Genomic DNA, 12,842 nt, shown 5'->3' with positions numbered 1-12,842 from the left:
ACAAGGAGCCCGAGTGATAGCAGTGACAACAGCTATGACGAGCCACCTTGCCGCCGTGCCCGAGCCTCGGGGGGGAGCCCCGAAGCGTGGTGCCGCCCGTCTGCTCCTTCGGCGCTTGTGAAAGAGGAGGACCCGGACTGAGTGTCGGTGTGCAGGTGCCGAGGACCCTCGTCCGGGATTTCCGTCGCTAGCTGTCTCCTCCTTGCTTTTGATCTTGCGTTTAAGGAAACAAGGATAGGCCCTTTGGGCATGTAATAGATTTGGGAGGCCGCCCCTCTTGGTAGTAATGTTGCTTCTCTTCTGGTTCGGATAATTGGCTTGGTATGCTTGCAGTGAACTTCTTTGTTGTGACGCGTGACTATGACGCTCGGGGGGTGGGGGTGGTTGTTGATCGGTTGGTTCTCCTTGCGATGGGTGAAGTGGGTCTATGTTTTATGTCAGCTACCCCCAGTCCCGCGCATATGCCTCCCGCCGTAGGGAGCGAACCCTTACCAAGGTCGCTCCTCAGGGGGCAAAGCCCTGGCATCAAGGTGCCTGGTGGCTTTGTGACTAGTAAGGCTCCTGACGCGCAATGCTCAGGAGCCCCCTTAGACATTCAAGTGGCTCTACGTCGACAGGTCCCAGTCCCGGACATTTCCCTGTCGTGAGGCACGATCCGTCAAGGCCGTCCCTCACGGAACAAGGCACTGGGACCCGAGTACCAGGTGGCTTCGTGTCCGGTAAGGTTCCTGAAGCACGATGCTCAAGATCCCCCTTAGACGTCCAAGAGGCCCTCGCGAGTTCGGTTTTCCGGAGATCCCTAGCCTGCATTCAGGAAGCTCTACGTCGGTAGGTCCGAGTCCCGCACATTTCCCTGCCGTCGTGAGGCGCGACCCGTTACCAAGGTCGTTCCTCACGGGGCGAGGCCCTGGCACCGGGGTGCCAAGTAGCTTTGTGACCGGTAAGGCTCCTGAGGCGCGGTTCTCAGGAGCCCCCTTAGGCGCTCAAACTGTCCCAAGAGAAACAACTGTCGCAAGAAAAGACCAAACGTTGTTCCCTCTCCAGGATGGTGCACCAAGCTGCTAATGGAACTTTTGGGTGAGTATTGGTTGGCATGAATCTGCCGATTCTTCTGTGAGTGCCACGCGAGGATCCGGGCACCAAGGCCTTGGTGAGGTGCCGGCACCATGCCGCCAGCCCCCGCTCGTGGGGAACGAGTGGGTGGGGACAGGCGAATGCTCTACTCGGAGGAAGAGAGCGTGCTACAAAGAGTGGCAAGGAAAACAAGTTTTTGCAAAGACATCATTTAGAAAGGCCCCGAGTTTTGATTTCATAAACATCAGCAAATCCAAGCCAGAAAAAGCAAATGCAAGCCGCGTCTGGCACCTAATCTATTCTCCGCCTCCAGCGCCCCCAACGCTGAAGATAGGGCTTCCACTAGGCGTGGGGTGGACCCCTTCTGCGTCCTTGGGGGCCGCTGGGCGTATACATCCTCGGCTCGTTATTACGTGAGAGTGTCAGGGTGGGGTGTATATGGGAGGTCGCGAGGACGGTTTGGCCTCACGAGTGTCCCTACCCCAGAGGCATTAGGCTCGTGATTCCGGAAGTCATTGATGGACTGTGTTGATTCCTCCATCTTCTCCAGTAGGCGTGGTGTGGACCCCTTCCACGTCCTCGGGGGGCCCTGGGCATATACAGCCTCAGCTCGTTATTACATGAGAGTGTCAAGGGAGGAAGTAGGTTCCGAAAGAATTGAAGGACGATGCAGGGTCGATGCAGATTCGATGCAGAGGCAACGTAGAGGCGGTGTATAGTTGTCACGGGTAGAACTTGCGGAGGTGTTGGATGTTTCAAGTATTCTGGATGGGAACCCCATCTTGAGTCTCCAGATGCACGAAGCCAGGTCTGGAGATGTGGACGACCTTGAACGGGCCCTCCCACATGGGCGAAAGCTTATGCAAGCCCTCCCTCGACTAGACCCGCCTCAGGACGAGATCACCGACTTCGAGGGTCATGGAGCGGATGTTGCGGTAGTGGTAGGGCCGCAAGGCCTTCTGGTACCTCGTAGCTTGGAGAGATGCCTGGCGGTGCACCTACTCTCCAAGCATGACGTATGTCCCCCGCGCAGCCTTCTTACGCTCCTCATCGAATGCCATGACCCGCGGGGACCGGTGCTTGATTTCGTGGGGAAGGACCGCCTCGGCCCCGTAGACGAGGAAGAACGGGGTTTCGCCAGTGGGTTTGGTTGCAGTGGTCCAGATGGACCAGCTTTGAGCTTCTTCTTGAAGCTCCTCACTTTGAGGCCCCGCAATACCTCTGCGTTGGCGCGCTCCGGCTGGTTATAGCATATCTTCTTACCAAGGTTATAACAGTAAATCTTGAAGAGCTGATTGGTGAACTGCGAACCATTATCGGTGATGAGGCGGCTGGGGACGCCGAAGTGGCTCATGAGGCCCTTGATGAACTTGATGGCCGACCAGGCGGGGATGGTGCACACAGGCACCACCTTCGCCCACTTGGTGAATTTGTAGATGGCGACGTAGAGGTAGCGGAAGCCCCCCACCGCCCGCGGGAAGGGCCACAGTATGTCCAGCCCCCATACCACAAAGGGCAAGGAAAGCGGGATGGTCTAGAGGCCCTTCGCGGGCTGGTGGATCTGCTTGGCATGGAGCTGGAAGGCCTCGCAAGGCATTGTCCAACGCTGTAGGCCAGTAGAAACCTGACCTGAACGGCTTAACTGCGAGCGTGCGCGAAGAGGAGTGATTCCCTCAGTCCCCTCCGTGGATGTCGGTCAGTAGCTCGCGGCCCTGTCTCCTGGAAATGTACCGCAACGCGACGTCGTTCGGGCACCTGTGATACAAGGCGTTGCCTCGTAAGCAATAAGTTGAGGCTTGTCGTGCTACACGCTCCACGTCTTCCTCCTTCTCTAGCAACATGTCATGGAGGAGGTATGCCCCAAGTTTCGACATCCAATCATTGGTCTGAGTCTCCAGGGCCACGAGCAGTCGAGCCCCCGATGCTTGGCCGTAGTCCGGAGCCCCCAACGGTAGTGCTGGGAGGAGCTCCTCTACGCGTGGCGCTGGGTCCTCAGGTGACGGCGTCGCGGAAATATTGAAAAGGTGCTCCTCAAAGACGCCTAACTCTCGAGCCTCGCGACGCGAAGCTCTTTTGGCGATGTCATCCACCACCTTGTTCTCGCCTCATGGGATGTGTTGCAGCTCCAGACCCTGAAAACATTTCTCGAACTTACGTACCTCTTGTAGATATGGCTCCATGTGTTCGTCCTTGGGTGTGTACTCTTTGTTGGAGAAGTTGATGAGAAGCTGAGAGTCGCCCAGCACGGTGAGGCATTGGACCCCCAAGGCCGTCGCTGCCTTGAGGCCGGCGATGAGGCCCTCGTACTCCGCTATGTTGTTGGAGACCTTCTCCCCATGTTGGAAGCAGAGCTGCACAGCGTAGCGAAGCTTGTCTCCCATCGGGGAAGTGAGCAGGACACAAGCCGCTCATGCTTTTTGCGTGAAGTCTCCGTCGAAGTGCATGGTCCATCCCTCGAGTGCCTCCACTCGGGGGGCAAGGTATTGGCTCCCTTCCAGCCCACGGTCTGGTGCGTCTTTCCATTCCGCCACGAAGTCAGCCAGGGCCACCCCCTTGATGACCCTGGTCATGCTGAATTTGATGTTGAAGGCCTCAAGCTCGATGTTCCATTCCGCAACTCTTCCTTCTGCGTTTGGGTTGTGCAGGATTTTCTCTAAGGGGTATGCAGAGACAACCTTGATCTGGTGTCCTTGAAAGTAGTGCCGCAGCTTGCGCGAGGTAACGAGGAGCGCTAGAAGGAGTGTGGCGTGAGCGCGCGTCCCGCAGTACCGTTCTAACGAAGTACACTTGTTGCTCGACGAGGGTGCGTCTGGTCAGGGCGTCACACCCATCGGCGGCTTCAAGAGGTTGGGACGTTACGTCGTCAGGAGGAGGAACCGGGGCCTTAGGAGGGCTGGGCACCTCATGACACGATCCTGGAGTTTGGCCTCGGATCCCTCTACTTGCAGGGTAATTGGAGCTCGTGAGTCGTGCGATCCCCAGACGCTGCGGGCGGGGGCCTGCTGGGGCTTCTCGAAGTAGCTCTCTTGCTTGTTTGCTCCTCCCTCACTGCCACCACTGCAGCGCTGGCAGAATGGTTGGTGGGAGCAAGGTACATAAGTAGAGGCTCCCGAGGGCGAGGCTCCACCATGACCGGAGGGCTCATGAGGTAACGCCTGAGCTCATCAAAGGCAGCGCCGGCCTCCGGGGTCCACTTGAAGGCCCCCTTTCTTTTCATGATCTTGAAGAAGGGCAGGGCCCGCTCGCCAAACTTGGAGATGAAACGACCCAAGGAGGTAACACACCCTGCCAACTTTTGCATCTCCTTGAGGGTTGTGGGTGCGCTCATCTTGTTTATGGCATTGACCTTCACTGGGTTTGCCTCGATCCCCCGGTGTGACACCAGGAAACCAAGCACCTTGCCTGACGAGACCCCGAAGACGCACTTCTCGGGGTTGAGCTTCACGTTCACCTCTTAGAGGCTGGCGAAGGTCTCCTCCAGTTCCTCCACTAGGGTTTTTCCCTGCCTTGATTTGACCACGATGTCATCGACGTAGGCCTCTGCGTTCCTCCCGAGCTGCGGCCCGAGGGCGATATGCATCAACTACTGGAAGGTTGCCCGTGCGTTCAGTAGCTCGAAGGGCATGCACTCGTAGAAGTATACCCCACATGGAGAGCGGAAGGCTTTCTTCTCGATGTCCTCCACCGCCATCTTGATTTGGTGGTAGCTCGATAATGCATCCAGGAAGCATAGGAGATCTCACTCCGCGGTGGAGTCCACGATCTGATCAATGTGTGGTAGCGGGAACGGATCCTGAGGGCAAGCCTTGTTGAGGCTCGTGAAGTTGACGCACATGCGCTCCTTCCCGCATTTCTCCAGGACAACCACCGGGTTGGCTACTAATTCTTGGTAGCACACCTCTCGAATGACCTCTGCCTCCGTCAACTTGCGCACCTCCTGAGCGATGAACGCCTGCTTCTCCGGGGCTTGTCTTCTTGCTTTCTGCTTCATTGGACGCGTGTTCGGGTACACCATGAGGTGGTTCTCGATGACGTGCCTCGGGACCCCCACTAGGTCGGAGGTGAGGCGAACGCGTCCTTGTTCGCCCTGAGGAAACCCACCAACGCCTATTCTTGGTCTTGCGGGAGGTTCGCGCCGATGGTGAAGGTGGGAGCCGAGCTTCCTTCGTCTAACGGAACTTGCTTCGTCTCCACCCGGTCTTGGGAGAACAAGTGCTTCTTCTTCACGGGCGCGATGTTGTGGACATCCCTTGGGTCCTCCGCGGCACGTGCCTCGCCCCTGAGGTTGGCACGCGCCACGACCGCGGCCCTGTGGGAGATCCCGAGTGCCCATGAGGCGTCCTTGATGTCCCCCACGACGGTGAGCACGTTGCTACTCTAGGGCATCTTAACGACATTGTAGCCCGGGTGCATCGCCACCTTGAACTGCGCAAGGGTGGGGTAGCTGATTATTGCGTTGTACGATAGGTGGATGTGGGCGACGTCAAAGTCGAGCTGCTCGGTTCGGAAGTTGGAGCGGGTGCCGAATGTGGCGGGGAGGTGAATCCGCCCCACGGGGACGACGGATCCCACCACCACACCAGAGAAGGGCTTTGAGGGCGCAAGCCACTCTCGGGGTAACCGCAGCGCATCGAAGGCATCCACTTAGATGATGTTGAGGCCCGTGCGGCCGTTGATGAGGGCTTTGGAGACAAACACACCGGATATGGTTGGCGTCCACAACATGGGAAGTGCCCCAGCGGTTGTTGTGGCCTTGGGGTGATCGTCAGGGCCAAAGGTGATCTTGACCTCTGGCCACAGGCGGCGTTCTAGGGGCTCGGGCCTTGGGTGAGCCGCCCTGGCGCACTGCAGGAAACGCTTGATGTGATGGTCGAAATGTGGCGCCCGTGATCCGCCAATGATGCAGGGGACTACAGGGGCGGCCCTGCTTGCTAGGACACTGTCCACCGCCATGGACCGGTGGCCGTTGGTAGTTGCGCTTGCCATGGAGTCGTAGTGTCTAGATCTGGCTCTTGTTGTTAGCATGGAAGCTCCGACACGCGACCCTCCCTGATGCGCCAAATGTCAGATTTTGGGCTCCGAAAAACCCTAGAGATATGAACTCAGGGGCGCGCGCAGAGACCACATAACAGATTCGATCCCTAGGCACGCTACTCGATGGGCAAGGCAGAGAACTCACTCGATGGTGAGGAAGGCACATGACATGACAGTTTACCTAGGTTCGGGCCGCTGGTAAGCGTAATACCCTACTCGTGCTTTGGTGGATTGCCTCTCGTGGAGGTTTGTGAATGAACTAGTACAATGTTCTCCGACCTCCCGAGGCTAGGTGGCCTTAGTGGTGCAATGGTGGATGAGTGAATGGTTCGGGTTCGATACCCCTCTATGAAGCATTCTATCCTCTATTTCTAGCGGCGGACCCGGCCCTGTTCCCTTATCATTTTGGCGGAAAGGAATCCTACAATGGCCCATTTTAAAGGGGGCAGGGGATCATGCTCCCCTGCCAAAAGGTGGTCTTCGCCTGCAAAGTGGCTGCCCGCGATGCAGGGGTGACGTCTGCCCTAATGGCGGGCGGTTGTGGCTTGTTTACACCGAAGTGAAAACCTTTGGAAGGTGCCTTTGAGTCCCGCGTACGTCTTTTCCCCCTTTGCACCAAAGGGGAAACTGCATTGCTCCGCCATCTCCATTTCGCCAGTCCTTCCTCTACGTCGTCCTTGACTCCGGAGGTCGGGCCTTGCCTCGGAATGTCGGACGCTCCGAAGGGGTCCTGAGGATGCCCCCTGCGTGTCTTGATGTCGTTCCTCTTCGTGAGGCTTGGCCCCTCACGAGGGCCTTGTGGAGCCTGCTGGTGCTTGGTTGATGAAATGGGCCAGCCCTGGGCCGTACGCAGGCAGGTCTGGGTACCCCCATTCCCAGAACGCCGACAAATGGAGGTAGGAGGGCCACCAGTGAGGGACAAGTCATCATGGTGCGCCGATCCTCCAGGTCATTCCCTTATCGCTTGTACCTCCCACATGTGGTCTCCGGTCTTATCCCGAGGCTTCCGGGGCTTATTTTGGTCTAGAAAAAATCGTGAAAATGTTTTAGGGAAATTGGACTTCATTTGGTACTATAAACCTGAAAGGTAAAAAACATGTAGAAAATAACAACTCGCACTAGGCATGGGGTCTATAGGTTAGTGCTCAAAACTAATAGAAATTGGTAAATTATTACTCAAAAATTATCCTACAATGATAATATAGTAGTATGGAACAATCGGAAAAAATAGATACGTTGTATAGGTATCATAGATGAGGGATGGCAATGGCTGAAATGCCTCGGGAACTGAAATTTTAATATAGGGTTGATGGACAAGGGAGGGCGGTAGTTGAAATACTGCTTCCACTTAAATTTTGGTGAAGGAACTGAAGCAGGGCGGGAGCAACCAAGGTTGCACATGGTCCGGACATAATAAAGTGTGTATTCTATAACGAAATGATGTGAAACCATGAATTTTTGCATTGCTCAAGGCAGGTAGCTTTTTTTGTGTTTTCTCGATGCGGGTTCATCTCACACGGTTCATCCTTACATTCATACACAAACGTGAAATTCATCCTAAATTTCTACGTGCCCACAAACCTATGACACAAACATTTGGCTAATTTTCACAACAAATTGCCTTATTTTGCAATGGATTAGGTGACATTAGTTCAGACGCCCACAAATTTAAAAACAGTTCGTCAATTTAGATAGATGAGCTGCACAAAATATTCACTATACCAAGGATGCATGTAAATGTCATGCATCCACTATCGTCATGACCTTCCTCTCCTTAGAAGGAGTTTTCATAGGAGCTCGTCATGTCGATGGGGTCCACTGGTTCCATGCTGGCCACCGGTAGGTGTACCTCGGCAAGAGAAACCGGAGCACCTCTCGCCAGGTCTGCCACTTTCAATGAAACTACCTTCATTGACGAAATTCCTCAAGGAAGCCACCATCGTCGACGAAGTTGTCGTGCACTACTAGGAAAAATCTTATAGGTAGAATTTTACCTGTAGAGGTTTTGATATGGCCGGCGCTACCGTTAATTAGTAGCAATGCTGTGTGGCGACAAGGGCTACTACTAATTGTATTAGAACTAGCGCTTGCTATTGGCTGGCGTTGCTACTGTGGTAGCCCAGGTACTCCCTTGCCCAACTTAGCAGTAGCGCATGTTCCCAAAACATGCTACTACTAAGTAATACCATATCTTCTTCTTCTTCCCCGTACCCCTTTACTATCTCCTCACTTTCTCCCTCTCCACTCTCATCCAGACACCTTGCGCCCACACTCGTCGGCCCTCCTCCGCATGTGCGGCCTCCCTCCCACACGCGACCGCCCTCCCCCACATCCCCCCTCGCTGCCGCCCTCCCCCACATCCCGACACTCCCCATGCGGCCGCCCTACCCCACATCCGAACCCTTCTGACGCACTTCCCCATCCCAGCCGTCCATCGCCGCCGCAAGTAGCATCCCGTCGGCCATAGGTAGCCCCGAGTAGTTTTGCTTATAAATGAGACCCTTTTAGGTATTGGATTTCCTATGACTTCACTATTATAAATTTGTAGTAAAAAAATTAGGTCTAGAAATTTTCCAAAAAAAATTAGGTCTAGAAATTTTTAGTAAAAACAATAGGTCTATTTGGACATGTGTGTATGTTATTGCAGGGAACACCTCTGAGTGACCGATGTTTTAATGGAACGTTGATTCATTTCCGTAGCGGCATATTTCAAGCGCTCGATGTGTCTTGTTTCTAGGAAAGGTCATGCCAAAATTCTGGCATAACCTGTGCTAGAAAGTAAGAAATATCGAGTGCCCTTGATTTGGCAAAACATAGGCCATTCAGAGATTTTCATTACCATTTGCATATTTTCATAATCATTTTCCACTAGGATGATCAACGCTTATAGGGTTGACTTTCAGTCTATCGAAGCTCCTTCTCTGACTTCGTGTATGTTCTTGATAGAGGTATATCGACTGTTGCTTCTGGGGTCACTTCCTCTTCGTTTCTTCTTGCGATATATACCTCGGTACAATATGAAAGGAGAAAAGAAGAGGTGCGACCAAAACCGATGGTTGTAACATTAGTATGAGGGAGATAAGAATTGGAGGAAGTGATCAACACCGATGATCAAAATATCCGAGGAAGAATCCCCACTCTTGTCATGGTGGGTCCTTCCTGCTTCCTTCCCTTGTACTAGAGATTTTGGTAATGCACGAGGGAACAAAAAGAGGAGCGGGCATTACCGATGGTCGATATAATATTGTGAGGGAGTGTCCACTAACATACAATATTATATTAGTGTGAGAGAGTGTGCAACATACACACCATGAGATATGAGAGGTTTTCAAGGATGCCTCGACAAACCGAAACTCAGCCCAAGCTGAGTTTTCATATACATCAATAGTTGTCATCGGTTTTCAAGCTTTGAATCATGAACACAGGAAAGGTCATCTGATGACGAGTGGACCCCTCGGTGTGATTATTTCGGTGAAAATAGGGGTGTGTGCGACCGCCAGCCTTACCTGTGAAACAGCAGGTTCTTGTCCATCAAGCTTGACGAGACTTTTGATGTTTTTCCGATATGCAACGATGACCACTATTTGTGCTTTTTTTTTCCTTTATGTTTCTTTCTTTCAACGTGTAATTTCTATTTTTTACAATTCGACTAGTGCATACCCTGCCATGCAAGATCGTATGTCTTGAATTGGCTCAGTTTCCAAGAAATCAGGAATATGGAGACGAAGAGAGCTCACCTAAGGACTAAACATGGTTTCACATTTCTAATTACACTGTAAAATGCGACATGGGAAGCTCTAGGCAAGGCATATGGATTTCAGGAGGATATGGAAATAACCTTCGATATTAGTCTTGAAGATGATATTGAAGGTAATATCTACATTTGGGTGGATGTTGATATGCTTCTAGTTTTACCTCAATGTGAGTTTGACAACCATATTTTTTAAGTGATTTGCATTGTTTATTTAAAAATAGTTGGCGTTCATCCCTACTTAACTTGTTTATTTTAATTGATAGGTTATTTATCTTCTTCTAAAAAACTCAAAATACATTAGACAGGACTTACTACAGTCATGGCTCTGACCTAACTTGGTTTGAAAAAATCATCTGATCTCATTTATTGATGATGTTGATGATTATATTGACAATTATAAAGATATTGGCCAAAGTTATTCTGAATACGTGCGAGTAGTGCATGAGTGGAACCCTAACAATTTCCATGTAGATAGCATGGTAATATTATTTTTTTCATATTCTGTCATTAATTATTCTATCTTTTGCATGCATAATATTTTAAAGAAAAACTAGATTGCTAACTATGTTATTATTATGTTCTTCAACAGAAATTCCAGCCATAGGTTGTGCCTGATGTGATGATTGTAGAAGGTCGTCATTTGAATGTTAAGAGTTTATGACCATGATGGCCTATATGATTCTGCAATGCATACTCACTTTCTAGAAGGGATGGCAGCCTGAAACTTATAGGATTTTACAATTTAATGAAAATCCATCGACAACTACTTAGGGGAGATGCGAAGGATTTGCGCATGCCACATGTCGGAGAGAGGTGGATCTCTATTTTTCACAATGTAGAGAGTGGAGCTTACCTTTTTACGCTATTTTACCAAGTAGAGTGTAGTAGGTTCTACCTAGGAGAGAATAATATGTGCTAGCCAAGAGAGATGACCTTTTTTAGTTTATGATTATTATGATGGTTTTCTATTTTACGACATATAAACTTGGTATGATTAAGAACAAAATGTGTTGTTATATGATTAAGAGGATGATGTGTTCTTATATGATTAATAGGATGATCTGTTGTTAGATGATTAAGAGGATGATAAGTTAAATGACAGAAATTGGATGCGAATGATGAAGTTGAATTAAAGGAAAATATGATGTTGCAATTTGTAACATCATATTTTCTCTATAACTGAACTTGATCACTTGCGCCAATCCACTTTTATCTAGATGTTGTTTTTTGCAAAATTATTATTGTTTTTGTTTATTAGTATGTATAACTATAAGAAAATATGAAATAAATACAAAAAAAAAATTTGCGGGATTAGTAGTGGCGAGGGTTAAAAAACCCACGCTACTCGTAAAGTCACATATCAGTAGCGCATGGCGGTTCGCAGCGCTACTCATATGTGACTTCACCAGTAGCGCTTGTCATGAAGCGCGCTATTGCTAAAAATTACCTATAGCGTCGTAGCAATAGCGTGCCTGCCGGTGCTATTGCGCTACTGGTAGGGTTTTCCCTAGTAGTGGTGATGTCCGCATGGACCATCGGGTGCCATTTTCGCAAGAGCTACGTCCCTGGTATGCATGGCCGTTGTTGCGAGGGTTGTCGCTGTAGCTGCAAGACCTGTACTGGCCTTCAACACAACTGAGAGGCATGTGGCGGTCTATTCTGCTGCCTTCTGGTCCTGCTCCTGCCTCTTTTTTTGTATTGCATCTGAGTTCTTTCTCAACAGCTTCCTCTTCACGCTCTTCCATTATTTATGTTGCTTCAGACCCTAGCCGCATTACGGATGGTATCCGCAGATGCGATAGATTCTTCCACACCGACACTAAGACAATGCTCGTCCTCATCGCATGGGAATGCATCGACGCTCGATGGTTGGACAGATAGAGCGATGGCCATCTGCATTCGAGCAGGGTCATTGTCATTGTCGTCGGTCGTCGAAGATGGTGGTTGACCATTGACCGACATGGAAGCCAGCCCGTCAGAATCCTCTATCCCGTCGTCAATAGCCGTGGCGGTTGGATGCTTTTTGTTGCCTGCCATGGCGGCCGACGCGTCAAAATCCTCTTTTAAGTCATCGTCCAACACTATCAGGAAGACGCCATACACATTCCCATGGTTGAGCACCGGTTCCATTCAGTGTGTATGGTGGTGGTGGCGAGCTATCGGTGAAAAAAATAGCTATTAGCCGCCAGCAGTGGGATCTTTTATAGGTCGCATTTAGGTTTGGGTTTTTACTATGTAGATTACCCCTTTGCACTGGTTAATGCTTGCGGCTGCCACTACTACGCGGAGCTGATTTTGTAGTGTACGGGCATCACACACAGTTAGAGTAGCACACTTTGTCACACATGTGCTAGAGGAGAGGATCCTATGAACACATGACCTAGCTCAAAGTTTGTCACACATTTAGCCATTGCTAATTTCTCGTAAGACAACCAAGATAATATATACATTAATTTGGTCAAACCATCACATATTGTTGTTTGTGAAGAGGGATATGGAGACCATGCGGTCCCATGAGTTTGCACGTTGTCAAACATTGGTTGAGAGGGGCTAGCAGAACACCATGGTCCTGTACGTGGCCACATATATATAGGAAAACGTTCTGGTTCTGTATTGAAATACACAATGCACGCCACTATAATGTGGCATGTACACGGCTAGGAAAACTATATGTACCCCCCTTTAGACTGGTTACACATGTGTATACTACCTAGGTTATGGAGGTACGGTAACCCCCCCCCCCCCACCCCCACATACATGACACGTAGTTAGGTTGGCATTCGAGCGTTGTCAGTCAAATGGATGAAATATATATACCATCTATTATGACATTGGGTGCAGAATAGTTGTTCAAATAACACTTCTAAACCTCCTCCGGAAGCGAAAAGAATTGCATTGCTAGCCAAAGTACACTGTAATGCTAGAAGAAAAAACTGCACGTGTTTTTTACGCACCGTTTTAGCTCCAGTGTTTAAGACAT

Source organism: Hordeum vulgare, chromosome 4H, assembly GCF_904849725.1.
Source record: "Hordeum vulgare subsp. vulgare chromosome 4H, MorexV3_pseudomolecules_assembly, whole genome shotgun sequence".
NCBI lineage: Eukaryota > Viridiplantae > Streptophyta > Magnoliopsida > Poales > Poaceae > Hordeum > Hordeum vulgare.
This window is presented reverse-complemented; position numbering follows the sequence as displayed.